Source organism: Triturus cristatus, chromosome 2_1 (assembly GCF_964204655.1).
Source record: "Triturus cristatus chromosome 2_1, aTriCri1.1, whole genome shotgun sequence".
In the NCBI taxonomy this organism is placed as follows: domain Eukaryota; kingdom Metazoa; phylum Chordata; class Amphibia; order Caudata; family Salamandridae; genus Triturus; species Triturus cristatus.
This window is the reverse complement of record NC_140581.1, coordinates 480,837,744-480,863,374: the sequence shown is the minus strand read 5'-3', so window position 1 is coordinate 480,863,374 and position 25,631 is coordinate 480,837,744.

Below are 25,631 nucleotides of genomic sequence, written 5' to 3'. Positions count from 1 at the left end.
CAGAATTGCCATTTCTCTTCTGTAATTTGGGGATGTAGCTCAGTGTTCCAGTTATCTCTAGCTTTTGATACTGTCACCGGGGAGGGTTGTTGCATAGATGTATTTAAGCATGTGATTAGTTTACTTGGCAATGGAGTGGTTATAATGTGTTAGAGGGCCTGCAAAGTGGGGGGGAGGGGTCAGGGAAGGTGCCGTGTATTTGGCGACAGGTGACACCCATGCGATGGTATAATAGTATATCAGAGAAGCTAGGGGGTATGCCATCTGGTGCGGTGGTGCGAGAAATGTATCATTGGGATATAGATCCCCATATTTAGTGTAGCCTATTTGCCGTGCTCTTGCCGTGTCACCCCGATCCTCTAGTGGAGGCATTTGCGGATTGCTGGATAGGGGTATTGAGGGGTCAAAGAGAATCTCAGCCCCAGACTTAGCCAGCAGGCCATCCCAAGCCCATCTCAGCTTCTTTTTTTGCATATAGGACATTTCAGGGGTGTTTATATGCCATATATACGGCTACATCCAGTGGAATGGGAGTGACAATGTTAGATTCGACCGCCACATGGGGCTGGAACGGGGTTGGATTCACCCAGTAGAGGAGGAATTCTGCTTGCACACAGAAGGCATATAGGGGGATGTCCTGTGCCCCCAGACCCCATTGGTTCTGTGGGAGTATCAAAATATCTCAAGCAACCCTGGCCGGTCCGCCCGCCCATACCAGTGAGCTCATCAGTGAACACATTGTGTTAAAGAATGTTTGAGTGAGGGGGAGTGGAAGGTTCACAAAGACGTATAAGAATTTGGGGAGGACGCTCATTTTTGTTATCTCAATCCTACCCTCTAATGACAGTGGCATTTGGGACCAGATTTTGATTTTCTCCTCAAGCCGACTAAAGTTCATACTTGAAAGTTCTTGAGCCAGATCCCCAGGTATTTAACTGGGCCTGCCGCCCACTTGAGAGGGTAGTCAAGGTCTAAAGGCTTAGTGTTATTGGTCAGGGGGAATAGTGTAGCGTTTGTCCAGTTATTTGTATGCCCAATATGCTGCCAAATTTGATGATTTCCCGGAAGATTGGGAGTATGTTTTCTTGAGGGTCATTGATGTATAGCGTGATGTCATCTGCGTATAACAAACAATTATTCCCCTGGATGTAAATCCCAGGCCTCTAGCTGTGTGATGTTGTCTGAGTTGTGCCGCGAGTGGTTCCATTGATATTGCGAAAAGTAGTGGGGAGAGGGGTCTAGTTCCGTGTATTATAGGAAATGCATTAGAGATTTGGCTGTTTACTCGGAGGCGTGCAGCGGGTTTCGAGTATAGCAAATACATTTTTTGCAAAAATAGTGGGCTGATACCTAATCTGGTCAAGACCACGAATAGAAATGGCCACTCCAGAGAATCAAAGGCCTTGGTGGCGTAGAGGAGTGCTGCCACAGCAGATGTCTGGGGATCAAGATAGTGGAGGAACGTGAAGAACGTGCAAAGGTTATATGCTGTCGATCTTTTGGAGATGAAGCCCGATTGGTCCGGTCTAGCTATGAGCGGCAGGAGTGGCCATAGTATGTTAGCTATTAATTTGGCATAGACTTTATTGTCAATGTTTATAAGAGAGAGTGGGCGGTACAAGTCACTGAGATTAAGGGCTTTCTCAGGTTTAAGAAGTAGCAATATGCTCGCTTCTCGCAGTGTGGGAGGTAGCTTGCCAGTCTTAAATGGGTGTTGGTATACCGCTAAGAGATAAGGGGTTAGGATCGATGCGTAGCATTTGTAAAATGAGGCTGGGAGGACAGCTGTGCAAGGGGGAGAAAGAAGAGTCGAGACATGTTTATCAAAAATGACTTGCAGTCTGCTCACTACCCTGGTGCTGGTGCACAAACAGGCTGCCTAGAGCCACCATGGTGCAGTGGTGTGTGTGTGCTATCTAGTATAGGATCTGCACTGGAGGCATACCCTTCCAGTACATATTTGTATGCCTAGATAAAAATCTGAAGCATTCCACACATTGTATGTGTGCTGTACAGTGCTGCATAAGTGTAATAAGTGGAATGTTTGCAGAAATAAAAACATTTCTCCATATCAGCTCTTATTTCAAGCAGGCATTATTTTAGGACTCAAAGCCTGGTCTGGCTATCTTAGTAGATCGGGCTTTGTGTCAAAACAATAGTGCCTGCCCTTACCTGCCCAAGATAAACCGAAGATACGCTCACTTGACACAATGTTGTGTAGTGCAGCAGAAAGTGCTATTTGGCTGAGAAAACAGCTCTTTTCCAGAGTGAAAAACTTTTGCATTGGAAAGCAAATGCCCTTGCAAGAGTTTGCGCTGCTTTGCAACACTTTTCTTGGCCTTGTCCCAGTTCAAGCTGTAAGCAAATCTGTCTCTAAGCTTTACTTAAGCATACTAAGCTGCAAAATTGGAAAACACCTGCCTTTTATGAGTAATGTTAGAATAACAGTTATGTTGACTGCCCCAGTCACTTAAGCAGAGGGGCCCCTGGAACGTGGCGGCCCTGGGCAATTGCCCACTTTTGCACATGCATTAAAATGTGTCTGAATAGTAGGAATTTATCACGCCATTGAAAGAGGTAAGTTAATAGAAATCTGTACATTTTATTTTATAAATAAATAGGATATTATTTTAAGAGAAAATCTGCTATCTTTAGCAAAAAATGCATAGTCCTATTTAATGGAGTTTTGTGTGGACACGCCCGCAGCAATAAGCAAATTATAGCATCTGTTTACTTTTACCATCTAAAAGGACTAAGGGGCATATCAACAACAACCGGCGATAATTATCGCTCAGCGCTCTTAGCGTGAGGATAATTATCGCCGGCTAGCGTGAATTTTTATCGCTGAGATAGCGTGCTATTAGCAACGCTTATCTCAATAGCGATAAAAATCTACACGCTAACAGGCTAACGTGAGATTATCGCTGGAAACCCAGCGATAATCACACGTTACCTTGTTGATAGGGACAGGCAAACTTAGCCATGATATCCTCCTTCCATAGGATATCATGGCTAAGTCAGAAAATTAGCAGACGTAAAAAAGCAGCGTTAACCGCGGTTAGCGCTGCTTTTTTTGTCTCTAACAGGGTTAGCGACATTCTTGATAATAGGAGAAATGTCGCTTAGCGACATTTCTCCTATTATTTTACTCTGGAACGCCCCCTTTGCATCTCATTAGAGATGCAAGGGGAAGCGTAGAGTAAAAGGGTGCTAACATGCAAATTTGCGTGTTAGCACCCTGTTGTTGATAGGGTGCTAGTTTTATCTCTGCTTTTTTGGCTTTTAAAGCCAAAAAAGCAGAGATAAAGCCCTTGTTGATATGCCCCCATGATAGCAACAATTGAACTGGGTCACAAGAGCAAACATTAGTGAACGGGTTGTGTGTCAGAATATCAGATCTGGGAATATTGCCTGAAATATGTATTGTTTCCTAAATATCGTTTATAAAAATAACATCCAATTTGGTGTAGATTTCAAATAATTAATTCCATTGGGGTGATAGTTTTATACGCAATATTTACGACAGATTTTTTTAATTTCAGACGATATTCTGACAATGATGTGCTGGTACCATACCAGCCCGCATGTTTTTATAAACTGTTATAAAGTTTTTTGTAAACAAATATGAACAACTAGAAAATAGAAAATTACATTGAAAAATAAAGATGTGTTTTTACTTTCATTTTTTTGAGATTTCACCACAGGAATTGAGCAGTGGCTGTTTTGCTCTGTATTTTGAGCTGCAATAGAAAAAGGCATGCAGCATATTGCCCTGGTCATACATTTTTTTAACACACCTGTCTGTTAAACTACCGCAGATGTGCGTCCCAGATGTGTTCTCCGAGGGCCTCTTATGGGCAAGTGGAGAAAACCCAGAGTGCAGATAATTAGAAAGGGCCGTGAAGCAAGTCCAAACTTCAAGGAATGCTCTGGCTGGGGTGGCTGTCTTTGGATGCGGACTCTATTAAACAGAAACCCAGAACCTCTGTTAAGGAACAGGTGCGCTCGAGACCACATGCCACGTGCCTGACCCTGCAATTGGGTCATATTTTGCTTGCGGTCTGTGCTCCGTAATTGAATATCAGTTAATAACTTCTAATAATAATGCAGTTTGGATCTGCAACTAAGTAACATCACGGCCAGGCACAAAGCTGCCCCTTTGTCAAAAGCAGGCCTTTCCCCTGGAACACCTGCACTGACTCGGGTATCAGATCTCGCGGTAATTACATCCCGGGTTCTGTTATTGGCATTCGCAAGATGAAAAACGTTAAAAGTCCCACAGTGGATTTATGTTATCCTGAGCTGCGCACTGAGTCTTAGGTATGGGGACGAGAAACACATTGATGCGTCAAATGTTTTTCATTTTTATAAGTGGCGTGGCATGTTGTGACTTCTAAAAAGCAAACCACACACGTAATAACAAACAAAGGCTTTGCTGTTCGTATTTCACCCTGTTCCATTATATAGGTCCCCCTAAAACATGAAAAAGCAAAGGCCTTGGGGGGAAATTCTATCTGCTTTCCTCGGTTGAGCAGAATCTGATACGTATGTACGTCAGTGTGTTGCAGAGCCCCGCCTTCCAGCACCGCGGGCCAAACCATGCTCAGCAAATAGTGTTTTTGTCGTGCAATTTTACATGTCAAGATGAGTTACTTTAATGTATGAAAAATAACTATCCAAAAGCCATACACTACTCGAATGACATATAAGGCAAAAAGAAAGAGATGGCTGCCAGGGCCCCTCTTTCATATATATCCCCATATAGAAATGTAACGAGAAATGGTATATTTGTAAAAAAAAACTAAAAGTTTAAAGATACAAAACAGCCACTCCCATGTTTGTCTGGCTCAGAACACAAAATGATGGTTTCTTTTTAATTTCTTGTTAAGTTTGCGCTTCCTATCGGACTGATAGGTTTCTGGTTACCATATGGAAGTACTTATTTTTTCACTTGCCCAACGTTTTCATTCTATGAAAGTATTTGATCAACACTATGCCTGGGCGGTAAGTTCCGTTCCGCTCGCGGAATTTGGGTTATTTCGCGTTCTACGGGGAACGCGATATTGCCAAAAATTCCACAATCCACGGCAATGCGGAATGTTTTGCTTGTTCCCGCTTTAAAAATGCGTGTGTGCGAGATATTTCTCTCCGAGCACGCAAACAGCGTTCACGAACGCAAAAAAAGCATCGCGAAGGGCAGTACAAGCAATTCCGCGTGTTTGTGGAACTTTTGCGTGCTCGCAGAGATTTTTTACTGTTTCACTGAGCTTTGCGTCTCGAGACTACGCAAATTACGCCCACCCCCAATCAACACACTTATGTAGAGTACATTTAAGCTTTTAAGCTTTTATCTACTTATCCACTTTTATCTTCTTAAACAATGTAATTCTTCTTGCCAATTGAAGACTAATTTTCAAATTATGAAAACCGTCTCAAATCTTTATAAATTTTTATAAATTATCATATTTCCTGAATATGAGTAAAGTAAATATCTCCTAAATATGAGTAAGAGGTTTGCTGAAGTATTGGTTGTGTGGAGATAACAAAAATCATTGAAGAATTCTGTTCCCTGATTTTGTTTTATAAATGGCACTTTTACAAATTAGTTGGAAAACTGAAGATGCACTTAAGTGAAGCAGATGAATAACATGAAATGCATCCACTTCCTCATCAGCACAAGCAGCTGAGTACAATGAGGGCCTGATTCACAAAGGTTGCTTACACTTTAGTTTTAATTACACTTTGAAGTAAATTTACACTCAGATTTTGTGAATAGCCGAAAGGTAGTAAACAAAAGTGTAAATTTTTCAAAAGTGTGAGTTATCTCCTGCATAGGGCATGGCTCTGTTCTGACATCATGGCGTTTTGGGTAAAGATTTTCCATCATTGATGGTCATAACTATCCACACAATACTCGACCCATTATTGGCTCTACTGGGCCTAGATAGACAGGTGGACAAAAGGGTGAGGACATTGGTGGCACTTGGGCTTCCTTTGTCCAAACTCAGGGTAGCTATGCGATGGAATCTTTTTCATCCATATACTTTCGAAACAAATAACTTCTTTATTCTCATCCATCAAAACATTATAACTTGTTAAGATACAAATCCTTTCATCATTGGAAGAACATAAATCCAGCCAACGCATTTCGTTTGTTAAGAACTTCTTCAAGGCTTAAATAATCCTGATGTTTAACTTCCACAACGATTGGTGTTAAACATTTCAGTATTATTGTTAACACGTCATGGGGGACCAACAAAAAGCCCCATATCATCATTCAATCAACTGCCATATTGATACAGTATCATGTCAAAAAGTGAGTTCCCAGGGAGACGCGCGAGCGCGCGAAACAAGATGGCCGCCGTGTAGTGAGCTCCGGCGTTTTTTCGCCCGTTTTTCGTTAATAACGACGATTCCTGTCAGTTTTATAGCGCAAATGAGGTCGCTTGAATGCTGATCATCTTACCTGTCGATTGCTGAGATTTTCTTTGAATTTGGACGGTGTTTGAGGCGTTTTCCAGTGTCCAGCCTCTGCTTCCAGCTCTCCCTTCAGGTATTCCCAGCTTTGTCTGTCAGGGGGCGGAGCAAGCATTCAGGAAAGGGCCTGGCTTGGGCCTAGCCACTCCCATAGCCTGTTATAGCTGCTGCACCAGCTTTAATAAGGATATTCTTACTGCTGCAGTATTTTTTTCCTTCATTTTTTTTGCGTTGTTGCTGTTATTTTTGCAATTTTGATATTTTATTTTATTTTTATTATTATTATCCTACTTTTGCTACTAAATCAACATGGATAATAAAAATATTCATCCTAAAAGAAAGCAGCAGGTTTCACCTCCGCCAATTAAATCAAAGGCGGTAGAGTCAGCAGAACCTTCATTATCCTTAATTTTGGAGGAAATTCAAGCGCTTCGTGTTAACACAGATTCTATTGCCTCAGAGATTAAAAATGTTCGAAAGGAAATGGCGAGTATGTCAATGAAAATATCTGATAATGCAATTAAAATACACGATAATAAGGCTAAGCTTGAGACTTTCACTCCTCTTGTAGCTAAAATATCTCCTTTGTCTACCCGACTCCTAGAGATGGAAAATCGTAACAGACAATACAATTTACGCATTTTTAATTTACCAGAGGATGTGGAGAGTGGCAACTGTAGGTTGTATTTGGAAAATTTGATTCCTGGGCTTCTACAAATTAAATTTCCAGAAAAATTTGAGATTGACAAGGCCCATAGAATCCCTTCACATCGCAATCCTCAACATACCAAACCTCGTCAAATGATTTTCAAAGTCCTCAGACATCATCATTTGGTTTTGATTCGAAAGGCAGCACGAGAGATTCCTTCCTTGATGGTCAATGGGAATAAAATTTTTATTCATCAAGACTTTGCCAAGGAAACAGTCTCAATCCGCAAGGAATTTTCTACTCTTCGGCCTCAACTGCGAAGTCTTGGGTTCAAATATGGTCTTTTTGACCCTTCAACAATGCGTATCTGGAAAGACAATCTGTCAAAATCTTTTCAACGTCCTGATGACTTGCGTCAGTTTTTGGATCAACGTTCACAGCAATCCATGGATACTCATGACTCTAATACTTGATTATAGCTAATTTCCTTTTTTCTGACAGGTTAATGAGTCATTACTACATTGGGCTCCAACGGTTAGGTCATGCTTGTTGAGCGTATGTGCGTCTCATCTTTGATATTTTTGTACCCTGTTTGTCGTTTTCTCCTTTTTTAAATTTTTTCACCTCCTTTTACTTGTTCTGGAGCTACTATTTTCTCTCATTATTGTTCTCCTTCTTTTCTTTTTCTCCTCTTCTTGATCTTTTTTTTTAATTCTTTCTCTCTTCATTATGGCTGATATTCACAATATTAAAGTTGTTTCATTAAATGTCAAAGGTTTACGTCATCCAGTTAAGCGTACAAAAATCTTAGATTATTTAGGTAGTTGTAAGGCAGATATTTGTTTTCTTCAAGAGACTCATATAGATGACAACATCTTAAATTATATGAAAAAGAAATGGGTAGATACTATTGTTTCATCACCTGCTATTGGTAAAAAAAATGGGGTGGCTATTTTTGTTGCGAAAAAATTGCATTGCCAAGTCTTAAGCAAAATTTCGGATGCAGATGGAAGATATATTATAGCTAAAATTAAAATTCATGATTCAGTCATATTTTTGCTCAATGTTTATGGACCTACTGCGGATGACCCTCTTTTTTGGTCTAATATTACCACCGAGGTTCTAAAGTTGGGTAAAGTTCCTTTAATTGTTGGAGGTGACTTTAATGTTATTGCTGACCCATTATTGGATAGAATATCTAGTACTAAATTTCGCCCTCCTAAGGTTTTTCATGCTTTTAAGTCATTTATTCATACCACCAAGTTAGTTGACATTTGGCGTTTGCACTTTCCCACAGAAAAATGTTTTACATTTTTCTCTAATCCACATAATTCGCATTCTAGAATTGATTATTTTTTAGTCTCCACACAATTAGTCCAATCTGTTAAGACTCCTAAGATTGGTAATATTGATATCTCAGATCATGCCTTGATTTCTTTTGTTCTGAATTTAACTTCAACTTTTGCAAACCAAACTAGATGGCGTATGAATACTGGAATTTTTCTTAATGAACATAATAAGCCTAAAATCTTAAATGCTATTCAAGACTATTTTTTACTCAATCCTGAAGGTTCCACTTCCATGGTCAATAGATGGGACGCCTTTAAAGCTTACATTAGGGGTGTAACTATTTCAATTATGGCCTATGAAAATAAAACATTCAACGCACGTATCAGGTGTTTGGAAAAACAAATTGCGAAATTTGAAAGGCTTTTTATTTCATCAAATGATCCTCAATTTAAAGTCAAGCTACAAAAGCTTCGATATGAATTTAACTCAATCCTTAGTACAAGAGCTGGCATCCAAATTTCTAATTCTAAGGCTAAGTTCCGTTTTAATGCCAACAGATCTGGGAAGCTTTTAGCTAATTATTTACGTATAAAAAAAGATAGAACGCAAATTACCTCAATTCATGGCCCTAATGGTAAAATTGCAATATCTCATAATGATATTGTTAAGGAATTTTTGGATTTTTACTCTACTTTATATAAAAAGCCTGATCCTCATGATCCTTCCATACTGGACTCTTTTTTAGATACATGTGATTTGCCCAAAATTTCACACTCGGACAGGCTTGGGCTAGATTTACCCATTACTACTGAGGAAATTTTAGCTGCTATTAAATCCATAAAAAAAAAAAAATCCCCTGGCCCAGATGGTATCCCAGCTGAGTTTTATAAAGAGTTCCAGTCCCAACTTTTGCCTTATTTATTTAAACTTTTTACTTTTTTTGGTTCTTCAGGAACGATCTCAGGTTCCTTTACTGATGCTTTAATTATTGTACTTCCTAAGCCAGATAAAGACCCCACTCTTGTTTCAAATTATCGCCCTATTTCCTTAATTAATCAAGATTGTAAATTGTATGCTAAAATACTTGCTTCTAGACTGGCCCCTATATTGGATTCTATTATACATCTTGATCAATCCGGTTTTATGAAGAATAGATATTCTACAAATAACACAAGAACCTTATTACACATTATTGAACAGAGTTCCACTTTAAGTTCCCCCGCAGGAATTTTGGCTTTAGATGCAGAGAAAGCTTTCGACAAAATCCATTGGCAATTTTTATTTCAAACCTTATTATCATTTAATTTTGGTACTTCGTTTATACGCATGATTTCTGCTCTGTATTATGCCCCTACTGCTCGTTTATTTATTAATGGCCAAGTATCTAGTCAGTTTTCTCTTTTTAGAGGCACAAGACAAGGTTGTCCCCTCTCTCCACTTTTATTTCTCATTGGAATTGAACCTTTCCTTACTCATATAAGAAATTGTGTTAATATCAAAGGTATTCAGATTAAGGAGATTAATATCAAAACTTTAGCCTATGCTGATGATGTGCTGTTATTTATTAGTGAACCTATATCCTCAATGCCTGTCCTATTAGAAATTATTACAAAATATTCCATGGTTTCTGGTTATAAACTTAATATTAATAAAACTGAATTCTTCCCTTTAAACATTTTTTGTACTCCTGATATGTTACCCATGGCTGATATTGTGTGGCAAAAAGATAAATTAAAATATCTTGGGATTCTATTTGCGTCCTCCATAAAAGCAACATTAACATTAAATAGTAATTTTATTCTGAATTATATCAAAGATAAAACGTCTAAATGGTCGTCACTTCACCTCTCTTGGTGGGGTAGAATGGACTCCATTAAAATGACTATTGCTCCTAAAATTTTTTATACACTTGCTATGATTCCTATTCAATTTCCTTTACAATTCTATAAAAACATTGATAGACTTCTCTCTAAATTTCTCTGGAATAATAAATCAACTCGTATTGGTTATAAAAAATTAAAAGTACCTAAATGCAATGCTGGATTTGGCTTGCCTGACTTTTTCTATATCACAAAGCATTTATACTGAAACAAAGTTCCATATGGTTTCCTCCTTCCTCTTTAAAGAACCAACCTACATGGTTTCATATAGAGCAGTCTCTTGTGGATCCTTTTACATTGACCACCTTGCTAACAATGTCCAATAGGTCAATATATGTGCATAAATCGGTTATTATTAAATCCACTAAACTCATTTTTAATGACCTGGATTCAATCTTTTTGATCCCTATGATTCATACTGAAGATATGTCATTGTGGCATAGTAATGTGATTAAATTGAATAGAAATGTTACTTTTTGGAATGCTTGGATTAAAGCTGGTATCTTTTATCTTAAAGATATCTATTTTGACAATGTTTTTATTTCTTTTGAAGCTTTACAAATGAAATTTAGTTTACCTCAATCTGATTTTATTAAATATGAATCGTTATGTAATTCAATTTTAGACTCCTTCCCTCATGGTATTCCATTTAATGTTAAAGCAGATTTAGCACTGTATATTCGAACTATCTCTACGTCATCACATACTGTCTCTATTTTATATAAAAAATTATCTAATTCTATAGGAAACAATTTAAATATTATTTCAACATTTTGGAATGATGAGCTTTCCCTTTCTTTGTCCAACGATACTTGGATGACTGTTTGGCTTAATAGTATTTCAGGATGGCTGCCTGTTTCACTTTACCAAACCAATTCTTATATTTTATTTAATTGTTTATGGACCCCAGTGCGTTTATTTCGTGCTAAGCTGATGCAAGACGACATTTGTTGGCATTGTAAATTACTCCCTGGATCACTACGACATATGCTTTTTGAATGTCCATTAATTTTTAAATTTTGGTCTGATGTTTGGGATATTATTCAACAAATATTTCATATTCATGATGTTATTTCTTACAAAATATTAATATGTAAATCTGTTGGTCTTACGCATAACTTAACTGAATTAGAAGGTAAACTGTTTAACTTCCTAATATCAGCTGCTTTAAAGTCCATTACATTTTGCTGGAAGGATATCTCGTCTTTATCGGTTCATGCTTGGTGGTCATGGGTCATTTTTACAAGAAGAGGTGCTCAATTATCCCTGAAAGGGATCAATCACAATTCTAATTTGTTTCACTCTTTTTGGTTACCCATAGATGTATACTTATCTTTATAATTGTATATTTATACTTGATTCACCGTTTTACAGTCATTCTATTTAAAGCCTTATATGATGAATGTAGCTCCTTTTTCTAATAAGTTGACATTGCAACTCTTCATGGCTCCCTCCCTTCCCTTCTTTTTAGTTTATCTTCCCTCCTTTTAATTGATTATATATACATCTTTAACTATTGTATTTAGAATTGCTTTTAGAAATGTTTTATTTTATATAGGTATTTTCGCTTGTGATAAATTTTTTCTGTATTGTCTGTATTTGTTCATTCTTATGGAAAATTTAATAAAACATTTTGAACTTAAAAAAAAAAAAAAAAAAGTGAGTTCCCAGTGTGCTTGGCTGCCTTTAATTTGATGAGTGAATATGTTGATGAGTGAATATGCTGTACATTTTTATGGTATTATTTCAAGTTAAAATAGATATTTTTAAATAATTTACATGCCAGTCAGTTTAAACTTTATTTCGGTCATAGAGTATAAAAGTCACAAATGAGAACGAAAAATACAGTAGAGAAGCCGAGTTAAAAACACAGTTAATAACAAAGCACAACATTTTAAGAAAAATAATGTGGGCTCACTTAGGTGACAGCAAAATAAATACCGTAAATCTTAAAAACATAGTATAAAATAATAGTTTTTTTTTAAGTTACACATAAAATGTGCACATATACTATGATTAAATCACTGTGGGTGCAAGAGGAATGATTCAGCTCTAAAGATTAGCATGGAATGGCTTTGCGCCAGATCGGCAAAAAACTCTAGAAATTGGGGATCGAAAACACAATGGTGGGCGAGATGTTGTATACTGGCGCACTCCTAACGAACCTAGAAGGGGGACGATCCAGCTATTGCACTGCTTCAAGTAAAAGGGGCAAAAAAACAGCAGATGGTTGTCAGTTTCTTCACACCCATTGCATGCTTGGCAGAGGTACATCCCCCAGAGCCACATTTCCATTTAGAGCTAAATTAAGCGAGGGGAAGAGTGCCCAATGTGAACCTCATATAAAGGGCTTTGATGGAGGGAGGATCAATCTGGTCTATATAGGCCTCAAAAGCCGAAAAGGGTTTGAATGCTATAAAGCGGTCGCTAAGGTACCCCAGACTTGGCTGGTTAATCAATTTTGTCTCCTCATGTTCACAATAAAGAGACTTCAGCTTTTATAATTGAGGAAGATGTAATGGCAGAAGTGTCTACCCAAAACTCTTGCACCCCTAATAAGTAGAAGTTCAGTTTGATATAACTCAGCCATGGTATCAAAGCCCTAGTTTTTTGTCTACCCAAGATGTTGCTCTGACCTGCCCTATAGTGTGACAGCTCGGGAACAGACCAAAGGCGCAGCCAGTAAAGTAGGGGTTTCAGACGCACCAGAGAAATGATAGGGCTTATACCAAGGTCTTGTCTAAAAATCAAGGGAATGCTCTAGGGTAGTTTAAGGGCCATCCTCAAAAATGTGTTTTCATCTGTGCCCAATGCACCTATTTTATTATGCTCCCAGAGTTCTGTGCCATAGGTAGCAGCTGCTACTGTCTGGACTCTCCAAACTTCTAGAAGTGGAGAGTTTTCAAAATCAATAGAGTGCCATCTGCGAACAATAGTGCTGGAATTTTAGCACCCCCAAGCACCGGGGAATCATTGTTGGAGCCCATAAGGAAATCAACACAGCTGTTGATAAATAGAAGAAATGAAGTAGGGGCAAAAACGCAGCCCTGCCTGACTTCCCTGCTGACTTCAAAATGGTCATTAGTTTCCCCATTTGCTCTCCATCTGATTTTTGTGAAGTTATCGCAATGGAGCCTGGTTATGATGTCGTATAAGGGATCCGGTAATCCTAGAGCATTAATGGTGGAACAAACTTTAGCCCTGGTAACCATGTCAAAAGCTGCCTTCAGATTGACAAAGGCAATATGTAAACTGCCCCTGTTTATCTCGACTTCTTTCCATCTTATGAGCTGCAGTCTAAAAGCCTGCTCGACAATGCTGGTTTTGGAGTAAACCCCAGCCTCAAATTGAGAAAGAACCTTGTTGTCATCAATCCAGGCCTGCATGTGATCCAGAACCTGCTTGCAGAACATTTTCTGACTTGTGACAATGAGGTTAATAGGCTGATAGTTTGCAGGATTGGACTTAAGACCCTTCTTGTACATTGGAATGATCTCTGCACCTTTCCAGGTAGCAGGGATAGCAGCACCTGCCATTATAGCATTAGCTACAAAATCAAGATAGGGTGCCCAAACAACTGGTTCAGAGATGAATAAATCATCCGGGATTCCATCCAATTCTGGGGCCTTGCCAGTCTTCATGGAGCAAACAGCAGAATAGGTTTCTTCTAAAGTGAACAAGCCTAAAGCGTCTCCTGATGTATGGCCTAAGGAGGTCAAGCTGGACTTTTCAGGTGGAGGAGTTGCTGGAGTAATCCTACCCATAGAAACAGGAGGGGGTCCCAGGGTCACTGTACAGAGTGGAAGTGGTTTACATGCATATTATACATTAAAATAAACATTATTACATTTTCCAATACTTTCAGATAGGAAGATAACCACTCCAATGGTGGAGATCACCAACAGTTAAAATGATACTAGTAGTAACCTTACACTCATAAACTCTGCTGTAGAAGGCTCCATCTCCACATGTAATGGGGAGGAGACATATAATCTTCACCTAGGTGTAAAAATCCACTTAAAAATGCTAAGTAGCAAAAAAGTTTAGAGTTACAACTTGGTGTAGGAGTAAATATAGGCATGAGCTAAGGTACACATGTATATTTATAATAATTATTATTATCAATATAATAAAATTAATTATGAAATTTGAAAGCACAACCAACAACCTCAAGACTGGGTGTTGTGGTGCTCAATACAATTCTTGATATATGTACTTCAAATCAGAATGTAAAATACAAGCCATGTTATGTGTTAGCTAAAGTCAAGGTACCTGTATTTTATTCCCTGGAATGGTGCTCCTTAACTCTATGCAAAAGGGTACTGAAAGGGTGAACATTCCCTGTAATACACCTTTCCAATATATGTTAGTAAATAATTATTAATTGCTGAGAATTTAGCAAGCCTATGTCCTTAAGAAAGTATTTCATCTGGCAGAAGTGACTTAGGAGAACTTGTGTTTAGGACCCAAACCCCAAAATGACCATCTCCATCCATTTAGCCAATAGAGACTTATATGTTGAACTGTTGTTTTCAAAGTTTTTTTTAAAGTAGAAGAGTGAAGCAGGGGATCCTTTCCCAGAAGGAACATGCCCTGGATCTGATCCAATTGTTCCTAAAATTGATGAGATACTGCCTAAATCCAAAGGGTTTTATGACTGTTTTATGAATGTTCTAAAAGTGTGAGTACATGGAAATCTCTACCTTTTTTATGTAACTTCATTTCTTGCATACTATCATGGCCACTGGAGCACATAATGGGACAGTATATTTAGAATGGTGTATGCATATGTGCCCAAACTGCCATCAATTTTAGTGCCATACATCTTGCGTTTCATTACACTTAATAACTTCTAATTCCATTTTAAAACAGTAAAGAGCAAGGTATTTAATCTGCTACTGAATGCTCACCAAATAATATCACTTATATTATTTTATTTGCCACCAATTTCTTTTAACATGCTACAAATTCTGTTTTCATTTTCTCTTTTGATACTTTAGATACACTAATGGGTCTTTGAATCATATAATATTATGTATAATCTTTATAACACAACTCCATTATAAATACAATGACCTCATGCTGCACTCAGATTATGCTATGTATGTATGTTTTTATGAATGGATTGACTTGTTGCAACCCTTGAAATTTGGTAAATTGCAGGGTTGTAGCCAGTAAATGTGATTTTGGAATGTTCTAAACCTATTTAGTTTAAGGTTGCTAAATGGGTTCAGGAGACCATACAGAATCAGTTTTTGGCATGGGGCGTGTTTAGGGCGTCACTTCCAAATACCGATTCCTATAAAGTATGTATTAATTTTTTGCAACCGAAATTCAGTCACAAGCCATTTTACAGAACAATGAAAGGTAGTGTTAACACGTTGCCCTTTGTGATTGGGCAAAAGAAACATTTTTAGTAGTTGTCAGTGGTCCGAAAGACCACTCCCTTCTCTTATAAAATGTTTTCAAAACTTTTAATTTTTTTCTTTAAACGCAGCCTGTTTACCTTTAAGGAAATGAGTCGCATTTTTTTAAAAGTGTGCTTTCTTTAAAACAATCACATACATTGTGGTCTGTTGATCCCAGCAAGGCACCATCCCTATGAGGGCAATGAATTGTAGTGGGTCACAATTTGCAATCCAGGGGCATGCAAAGGGATGGAAGGGGTAACCCATGCACAGACTATATAATGGTACCAAGAGTTTTCAGCATTATCACAAAAGCTAGGTTTCCAGCACAAACTGTTTAACAGCAGCAGTTGTACATTTCCTTGTATGTTTGCTGGCTAGAGTCACTAGAATGTAGGAAAGAGACCAGTGAGGGTCGAGGCAGTAACTTATGATGCATGCTAGAGCTGTGTTCAGATAACTAAGGATACATCATAATTAGATTCTAGATAGCATTATATAGAATAGCCGAGTTGCAACATATTACATTTGATGTATGATTGACCTGATCTATCAAATCAAATGACCATGATGTGGAGTAGCAGCTGTGCCGGAGTGGAGCAGGAAAGCCAGGTGGTGTGCAGGTGGAGCAAGCAGTATTGAACTGCTATTGAGACCCGCGCCACCTGCCCTTTGCAGCATGCCAATACATATTGGAGCAGCGTACGGAGCACATCAATGGATAAACCCTTTCCTGGCCTGGCCTTATTGTGCTGCATACTCATTCCTGCTCTGCTGGGTGACTGGTTGGGTCCTGGTGAAAACCTTCTTCCATGTGCACAGGAGCATCTTCTCCGAGCGCTGCACGGACAAGAGCCAGAGGGTCTTGGATCGGCTGGTAAGGTACGAACATATACATACAGGGGTTATAAACTTTGCAGCAGTAAGGAAGCCCATCTGACAAGCTGCTGTCCCTGGTGTGGATGGAGGAACTCACCGCTGGCAACATGATTGTTATCCGAGTAGGGATCTCACACCTGCTGTGCATAAGCCAGGTGGTGCATGAGACTGTAGGTGTGTGAGGCTGGAGGTGAACTTACCTGTGAGTGAGTGAGCCTGGCGTGCATGAGCCTGGAGGTGCATGAGACTGGAGGTAAACTATCCTGCGATGAAGTGCTCCAGACGGTGGGGAGATTGCAGGTGACTGAGACTGTAAGTAAATGAGTCCACTGCTCAGTGAGCTTGGCGGTGCGGTCGCCTGGATGTGAGTGATCCACTAGGAGTGTGAGCACAGTGGTAAAAAGGGTGAACGTGTTTCGTGACAGAGACTTCTGGCCAGCGAACTCAGTTTTGTATGAGCCCATTTTGAGTGAACCTGTCGGCGAGCGAGTGCAATGGTGATTGAGTGTCAGGATTAGACAGCCTGAAGATGTGCGAGTATGAAAGAGAGTGAGTCTGTTAATGAGAGAGCAACACGATGAATGAGCTTGGTGCGCACTGAGCTGTGAGTGAGCTTAATGACGCGTGAGTGTGGCAGGGAGTGTTTATAAGGGTAGATGAGTATGGTGGTAAGTGAATGCAGTCAGCAGTGAGTGAGCCTGTTGGTGAACGAGCACAATGAGTGAGCATGATGGCACGTGAACCCAGTGAGGAGTGAGAATAGTAGTAAGTGAGCACACATTGCGACCTTAGCAGTGAGTGAGCCTATCAGTGAGTGAGTACAGCAGTGATTGAGGCCAGCGTTGAGTCAGCCTGTTGGTGAGCGAGTACGAGTGAGCATGTGGGGGAGTGAACCCAGTTTTGAGAGACCATAGCACCGAGTGAGCACATAGTATGAGCCTGTAAGTGGGTGAACCTGTCTGTGAGCGAGTGCAACTGCAAATAATCCAGTCCTGAGTTAGGCTGCTGGCGGATGGGACCAGCAGTTCATGAAAGCCCAGTAGGGAGTGTTAGCTTTCTGTGTGGAAGCACCGCCTGCCGCCAAGTGCTGTTTTTCACTATATTATTAAGTGTATTTTGATGTTTTACTGAAAACAGGCAGTTATTTTATTGAAAGATGGTATATGCATTCAATTATGAATACCATTGAATAGAACTGTTAGGTGGCGCTCATAGGAGGTAGTGTCTTAGCAGGACTCCCTCAGACAGCATTGCGAGGTGCCCTCGGGGTACCCATGGGTCGTGTCCTAACCGTGCTAGTGATTGGTGGGCACACTGCGCAGTGGGTTTGGCGAACTCAGCCCTGTGGTTACTCCCTGCTTGCTTCGGAAGCAGCAGTTTTCCAAAATCCAGCAGACATTTGCAACAGCATTGTGAGCGCCGTTGCGTGGTTGCGCTGGCCTGCACATAAACACTGCCGCTTTACACAGAGCTTCAGTCCAGGCAGAAGACAAGGAAGGACAGAGGCAAACGGCTCCTCGTAATGAGATTTGGAATGGCTGATGACACAAAATGAAAGTAATTTATCATGTGCATCATATATGTGGCCTAGGTTGTTATTACTACACACAGACCTTTACAGTTGCATAGGAGAGATTTTGTACAGAGCACACTATGAACCGATGCATTTCGAGGTGCTGCCATGTGCGATAATGAAGAAAGGGGAGGCATTTTAGCACTTAGTAACCCAATGTGTGTCCCTGAAGCACTTACCTACATGGCCAGTAAGCTATGCCATGTAGGGTGTGTGATTGAAAGTGTTTTTGTTGGTTTGTGATCCTATGCGGGAAGTGTTCTATGTCCTGCCTGATGAACACCAAGGTGCAGTTATCATGTTATAAATTGAAAGGTCTTGAAGCGTGGTTTCATAAATACAAAGGCATTTCTATCAGTGTTTCAAGGGAATTATTTTGTTTTGAGTATTTTGTCCATACCACAGTATGGGCCCTGATTTAATTCGGCTTAAAAGTCAATGGAGCTGGGCGTGAGGGTTCTCTCGTAAAATTGTGAGATGCTTGGCCTTTAGTAGCTCAAGATGATTTTCACCGATCAGAAGTATCTCTCACTACAGAAAAGGTTGGAGACCCCTGATCTAACTCAATCAACCATACCCCACCCCACTCCACCGCCCTCCACTCAAATCTACCCTACTCCTCTCAAATCTACTCCACTCCAATCCAATCTAATCTACCTCGGACCACCCCTCTCCACCCCAACCTACCTCACTCCACTCCAATCGACCCCACTCCACCCCACTCCACTCCATCTACCCCACTCCACTCCAATCTACCCCACTCCACTCTACCCTAATCTACCTCACTCCCATGTACCCCACTCCATTCGTCTACCCACTCTACATCAATCTATCCCACTCTACTTCAATCTATCCCACTCTATCCCAATCCACCCCAATCTACCCCATTCCAATCTACACCACTCCATTCTAACACTCCAATCTACCTCACTCCAATCTACCCCACTCTAATCTACCCCAATTGAATCTACCCCACCTTACTATACCCCGCCCCACTCAACGCCACTCCACTCCACCCCTCTCCACTCCAATCTACCCCACTCAACGCCAATCTACCCCACTCTACTCACTCCTAGCTACCATCATTCTACCCCCTCTAATCTACCCCACTATACTCCACTACAAACTACCCCACTCTAAACCACTACAATCTACCCCAATCTACCCCATTCTACACCACTCGACTCTCCCCCAATCTACCTCACTCCACTCTTCCCCAATCTACGCCACTCCAATCTACTACCCCACCTCATCCCACTCCATGCTACTAACGTTTAGCCATGCTGAACAGCAGTCACACTGGTGTACAACATAGCTAAAACACATTGCCAAAGACAATAGCTCTCAGATAGGTGATGTCTCTTGGTTTTGCTAATGCTTGTTTACTGCAAAATACTTCTCAACTGCGGTCCCTGAAGAAAGGAAAAGGAAGAAGTGCCCCTTGTTGTTAAATCACAACCCAGCATTAACAGGACAGATGTTTGGAGTGTGTGTAAAAAACAAGAATTGAAAAAAGAGCAAAGAGGAATGACGGACCCTGCTCATGGAATAGGGGATCACACATTATATGTAAAGGGTAAGTCAGTATTGCACGTAGGTCTGATTGCCATGCTTATTTCCTTTTTGATGATTTCAGGTTTGCACTTTGATTGTGTTTGTATTTAAGAAGCGGAAACACTTGATTTTCAAAGCAACTTGCTGAATAAACTGTATGACAATTGCCCTCCTTGGCTCTGAGTTAATCTGACACGCTTGAATTAGTTCCAGTCTAATAACAGGAAGTAAAATATACGCGTACTTCTTGTTTGACAAACTAAACCCGTATCAGTTTTCATGAAACACGGGTGGACTGAGAGGGCACATATTTAAACACTTATTGAGAAATAGCTGCAGGAGAAGGAAATTGCTTTTATATGCTATCCACAGTCTCGCACCCCTGCATGAGGTTCCCTAATCTGGGGACAGTGCCATTATTTGCTAGAAATACCCAAATTATTGTTTTGGGAGCAGATGTGCTGGTCAATAAGTGCCACAGGTGGGATGCACTACCCACGCCCTCAGGTCAGTCCAGCGGCTAGAGGGAAACACAGGCAACTAATGCACTTGAGGCCAGTTGTATGACCGATTTTTAGCAGTCACAAACGAAAAATCGACCATTTGCTACAGCTGAAAAGGTTTGTAGCATGTACAAACTCTATTTTATGAGTCGGTAACCTATTACTAAGGGTGGGCGTAGTGCTCCGCTCCGCCCGCGGAGTGTGCGTAGTGCTGCCTGCTTCGTGGTCCACGAAGTAGGCATAGCAGGCAGCGCTACGCACATGCCACGGCGGAGCAGAGTTGCCCGCCACCCGCCTCCCGCCCGCCCTCATTTTAAAATAACTTAAAGTGGTTAAAAGTAAGAAAATGTCTTACCTGAGGTGCGGCGTCCCGGGGCTCCCTCTTCCTGCTTCAGCGGCAACTTCTTCCTCACAAATGCGCATGCGCGGCCGCCCACGCATGCGCATTTGTGAGGAAGAAGTTGCCACTGAAGCAGGAAGAGGGAGCCCCGGGACGCTGCACCTCAGATAAGACATTTTCTTACTTTTAATCACTTTAAGTTATTTTAAAATGAGGGCGGGCGGGAGGCGGGAGGCAGGAGGCGGGCGGCGAGTAGTGGGGCTACGCGGAGTGTACGAGTGTGCGTTGATTTGGCCACACTAAGTGATGCTCCACGTAGCCCCACTCCGCCCACTACGCCCAGGGTTACCTATTACCGACTCAAAAAATTGGGTTTGTGAGTCACTATTCGGAAGGACTGTGCCAAGGGCGTCCCTTCCTAATAGCAAGTCACAGGGGGATGTACTATTTGCGGTTGCAAAACAATCGCAATTACCATCACGTTGAAATTAGTGGAAAGCCAGTCGCAAATGGGAAAGGGTGCCGAAGGGACCCCTTCTTTTTTGTGTTTGGCAGTGAAAACATTTTTTAAGAGCAAGCTGTGGTACCTTGGTTCCTTTAAGGAAAACAGGCTGCATTTTAAGTGAAAACATTGCTTTATTTAAAAAGCAAACACAGACATGGTGGTCTGCTGTCCCCAGCAGGCCACCATCCCTGAGATTGAAGCCCATTCCCAAAGGGTCACAAATTGCGACCTGTCTCATGAATATTGATGATGCAGGTCATTTGCGACCCCATTGGGAATCACTAAATGTGTCTGAGACACATTAGTACATTTAATTTTGCAAGTTGCAAATTGCGAATCTCAAAAAATCACAATTTGCGACTGGCTAAACGGAATGGTCATACATATGACCCTAGATGCTTCCTGGTAGAAGATGTTATGTAGAGCAAAGAAGTTATGTGGTGTCTTTAAGACTGAATGAGTGGCTCCTATGCGTTTTGCAGCACTGCACGTGGCTCCTCAGACCACTCTGGCCCAGTGTCACGACATATTCAATAGTATTGATAACTACACAACTGAGGAATAACTGCTGTGTGATCGGCTTTCATCATTAACATGAAAGAGGTTAAACTAACTGCAATTGACATTCTGAGAACATATTGAAGCATATAGGTCTTTCAGAAGAAAATGGGGGATTTCATCTTGAACTGTTTGTAAGAAAAGTTGCATGATAGACTGCAACTGTGGGTGCTCTTTATAGGAAAAGCTGCTGCTTAATTTTTTATTCCTATTTAGGAAGAAGTGAGGGGAGCATAAAATGGTCCCTGCCTACTCCCCCTGAGGTTGACCAACACAATTTCCAAAGAGGAAGCTGGCCAAGGGGACAGCTACACCCTTAGGAGTGAGTTCCCCCTCCTTTGCGAAGCTGGTATCTTATCAACGGTTCTGGACTATAATTGTGGTTCCAAACCATTGATATTTCTCATTGCAAATTGAAGATTGGAAAGGACGCCACTTTCACACCTCCGCCTAATTCTGATTCGGAATGAGTCGTGAAACTCCTTTTGTGGTTGATAGAAGCTTTTCTGAATCACAAAAGGGTTTAAGTACATTGTGAAAAGGCTTATATGGTCGTAAAGTCTGTGCTTATGCAAATCGCTGGGTTTGCAACCACAAAAGAGCTTCGTACAAGAGGTCCCTAATCCAATTAATTACTTAGTTCTACTGTGATTTGTTTGGTTGCGCGTGGAACCTGCAGTGTTAGTGGCTGCTATGTATTTGTTATTTTAACTGCTGTTTTCTCTTTTTAAACTAGCCACGAGCCTGTCAATTATCAACAGTGTGAATACTAACCTAAACTATGCCAATCTGCTATTCATGGTTTTACAAATTGCAATATCGTCGTTTTGAGGTCAAGCTTGGGCAGCGCATGCGCTGCCCTGCGAGCCATGCTGTATTGGAGTATGTACTTGAAGTCCTTCCCACTCTCCACCCATATTTGTAAATTGGCTTGTGTCATTGTCCTTCGTAAATGCTGGCTTCTGATTTTTTATAAGGCTTATTAGTCCCTCCTTAGTACCGCCTTGTCTTCATTTGTAACCTCCCATGAGGACTGGCCCTTTAACTTTGGTTGTTACGCAGTACGTCTTCTTTAGTCTGTAAGCACTATTTTCTTTAATGAGTTTCTCCTACTGCAGGAGTGCAGGAGGGTGTCTCATGCGCAGTTTTGACCACCGGCTTGTTTCGTAGCATATGGGGAGCTCTTCAGGGGCCACGGGAGACAGAAGGGGCTAACTCAGCGATGCCTTCAAGCTTCTGGGATGCAATAGGTCTCGAAAGCTTACGCTATTGGCATTGTAAATGACAATTCCTTTTATTTATGTTTTAAAAATCGAAAACATAAAGGCTTTGCCATTTACAATGCCAATGGCGCAAACTCGCGTAAATGCGAGACCTATTGCATTGCAGATGCTTGTTAAATTAGGTGGCTAGGATATATGTACCACGATGTTTGAATATAGGAAAAATGCCATGCTTGTAAAACGTAAACTCAAGAAATACAGAAAAGCAATTGTATGAAAAAAAGGGGTAACAAGCACCTTGCCTCTGGTTCCAAGCACTGTGCTGCTGCTTAACAACAGCCAGCGCCTTCTATTCACAGGCGTGGCTCTGGCGTCTGCCTTACCATATGCGCAGGCCCCGGCACTCTGGGTCTGGGAGTCATCCATCATCACACATATGGCACGCCAGAGTGTCCTGTATCCCAAGCTGTAGAGTTTCAGAAATAAACATACGCACAGGTGGGTGTCTTGAAAAGGGAGGTGGCCATCTTCAGGCTCGCGAACAAAGCACATCCCTTTGGCAATAGCCAGGTGTCACGTGGGCGTGCGATTGTTCGCAGTGGAACAATGTTTCTTTTAACGCAAGCTGTGTGCGTGGGCAGATGGCATGGTGGCTATCTCTAGCCCCAAAAGGATTGCGCCGCATACAAACTGAACATCTCATGAAATCTTCTTGACAAAATACAGGCTTGAATCCAATCCCGCCACACGGGCGCGCACTCTGAAGCTTTCATCACCTGCAGACACACTGGAGTGAATCATGGGCTATAGCAGGCAGAAAACTACTTTACGTCGACGATTCTGAAGTGCCTGGTACTGACCCGTGAATGAACAGTGAAGCGGTTTCCTTGGAGCCCATACATTTTCTACACTCTTCACAAAGCCTAAAATCACAAACAGGCGGCCCTCCTAGTCAAATATGTTGCTTTGTGTTTTAGTCCACAAAGGGGCACATATTTTTCAAATATTTAATAATTTGGGAATTGTGTCAAAGAGCTGTTCATTGTCTCTCTTGCTAAATAGTGGACGTCGTTTTAACTCGTGGGTTGTGCAGATGGACAGGGTTGCGTGAGAAGGTGAAAGAGGAGGTGAAGAAAGCGAGAACGGTAGCGTAGCGGACGGCAGAGAGTGTGCGAAGGACGGAGGGAGAGAAAGTCAGAGGTATCGCGAATCACAGAGTGAAACTGACACTGCATTGACGCAAAACGTAAAGATCAATTTGACTCCTGTCATTTTTATTTTTGATTGGATTTGCTGTCGGTTGAACACCGGCACACCATTCTTACTCATGGTGAGAAACAGAATGGCTGCCCCCCATAACTGGTATATGGAATGTCTGGCAGAGATGACGCACAATTCACACAGTACATGAGATTAGTGATGAACGCTGCGTAATAGAGACGAAGTGTGTCATTTATTTATTTAAGACAATTGTCTTGCAGAGCCGCCAAAAGGAGACCTGATAGCAAAGCAGTGGGCGGCTCGGAAATAATTTTTAAAAACTGTTAAACTTTTAAACATTTAAGCCAAGAATTAAAAACACAGACATGGCTACAATGATAGCAGCTTGCTGATATTATCAATCAATCAGGGATTTGTGAAGCGCTCTACTCACCCGCGAGGGTCTCAAGGCGCTGGGGTGGTGAAAGGGGAGAGATCGTGCAGTTACATCTTACCCAAAGGGCCAGGTCTTGAGGCTCTTCCTGAAGGCATGCAGAGTGAGGGAAAGTATGATGCTGAGCGGAAGTTCGTTCCAGGTCTTTGAAGCGACGTAGGAGTAGGCTCTTCCACCCATTCTGGCTCTGCAGATGCGAGAGGATTCGGCAAGGGCGAGGTCGGCGGAGCTGCGGCTTCTCTTGTGTGCGTAGAAGGAGACTCTTTTGTTGAGGTACTGGAGTCCGGTATTGTGGAGGGATCTGTAAGCGTGAGTGAGTAGCTTGAAGGTCACTCTCTTCTCGACGCGGAGCCAGTGGAGGTCTCGTAGGTGCTGGTTGCTGTGGTCTTGTCATGGGTTGCCGAGGACAAGTCTGGCAGCAGTGTTCTGAATGGTCTGGAGTTTTTGGAGCAGGGATTTGGTGATTCCAGCGTAAAGGGCATTTCCGTAGTCCAGTCTGCTGGTTATGAGTGCATGGGTGATGGACTTTCTGGATTCGGGGGGATCCATTTGAAGGTCTTGTGGGGGATGCTGAGGGTGTTGAAGCACGTGAAGGAGACGACGTTGATCTGTCGGGTCATGGTGAGGGATGAGTCGAGTATGATGCCGAGGTTGTAGGCGTGGTCCGTAGGAGTGTGAGGGTTGCAGAGGGCGGTGGGCCACCAGGTGTTGTCCCATGTGGAGGGGGTGGGTCAGAGGACGAGGACTTCTGTCTTCTATGATATTATCAATCCATTTGAAACCACATAATATAAAAAAATATTTTTATAAAAAGCATTTACACAACGTCCATCAGGTTAAAAAATAAATTAATATGAGTTATTATTACACAGAAATGAAAATCCACCTTGGCTACAAGATGCTAACTGATGCTGTAGGACTCAATGCATCACAGACAGCAGCTTTAATCAACTTTCACAAACAAAAGGATTTTTACATCGATAGTTGGGGCACTGATAGGTTATTCATTGGCTATCACCAGACCCCAAGTAATTCATGAAAAGTGGAAGTAACGCTGAAGGAACAGAGCAAAATGCCCTATAATTCAATGTAAAACCAGATCAAATCAAGTCAACTTAAATTAGTTCATTTTGAGTAA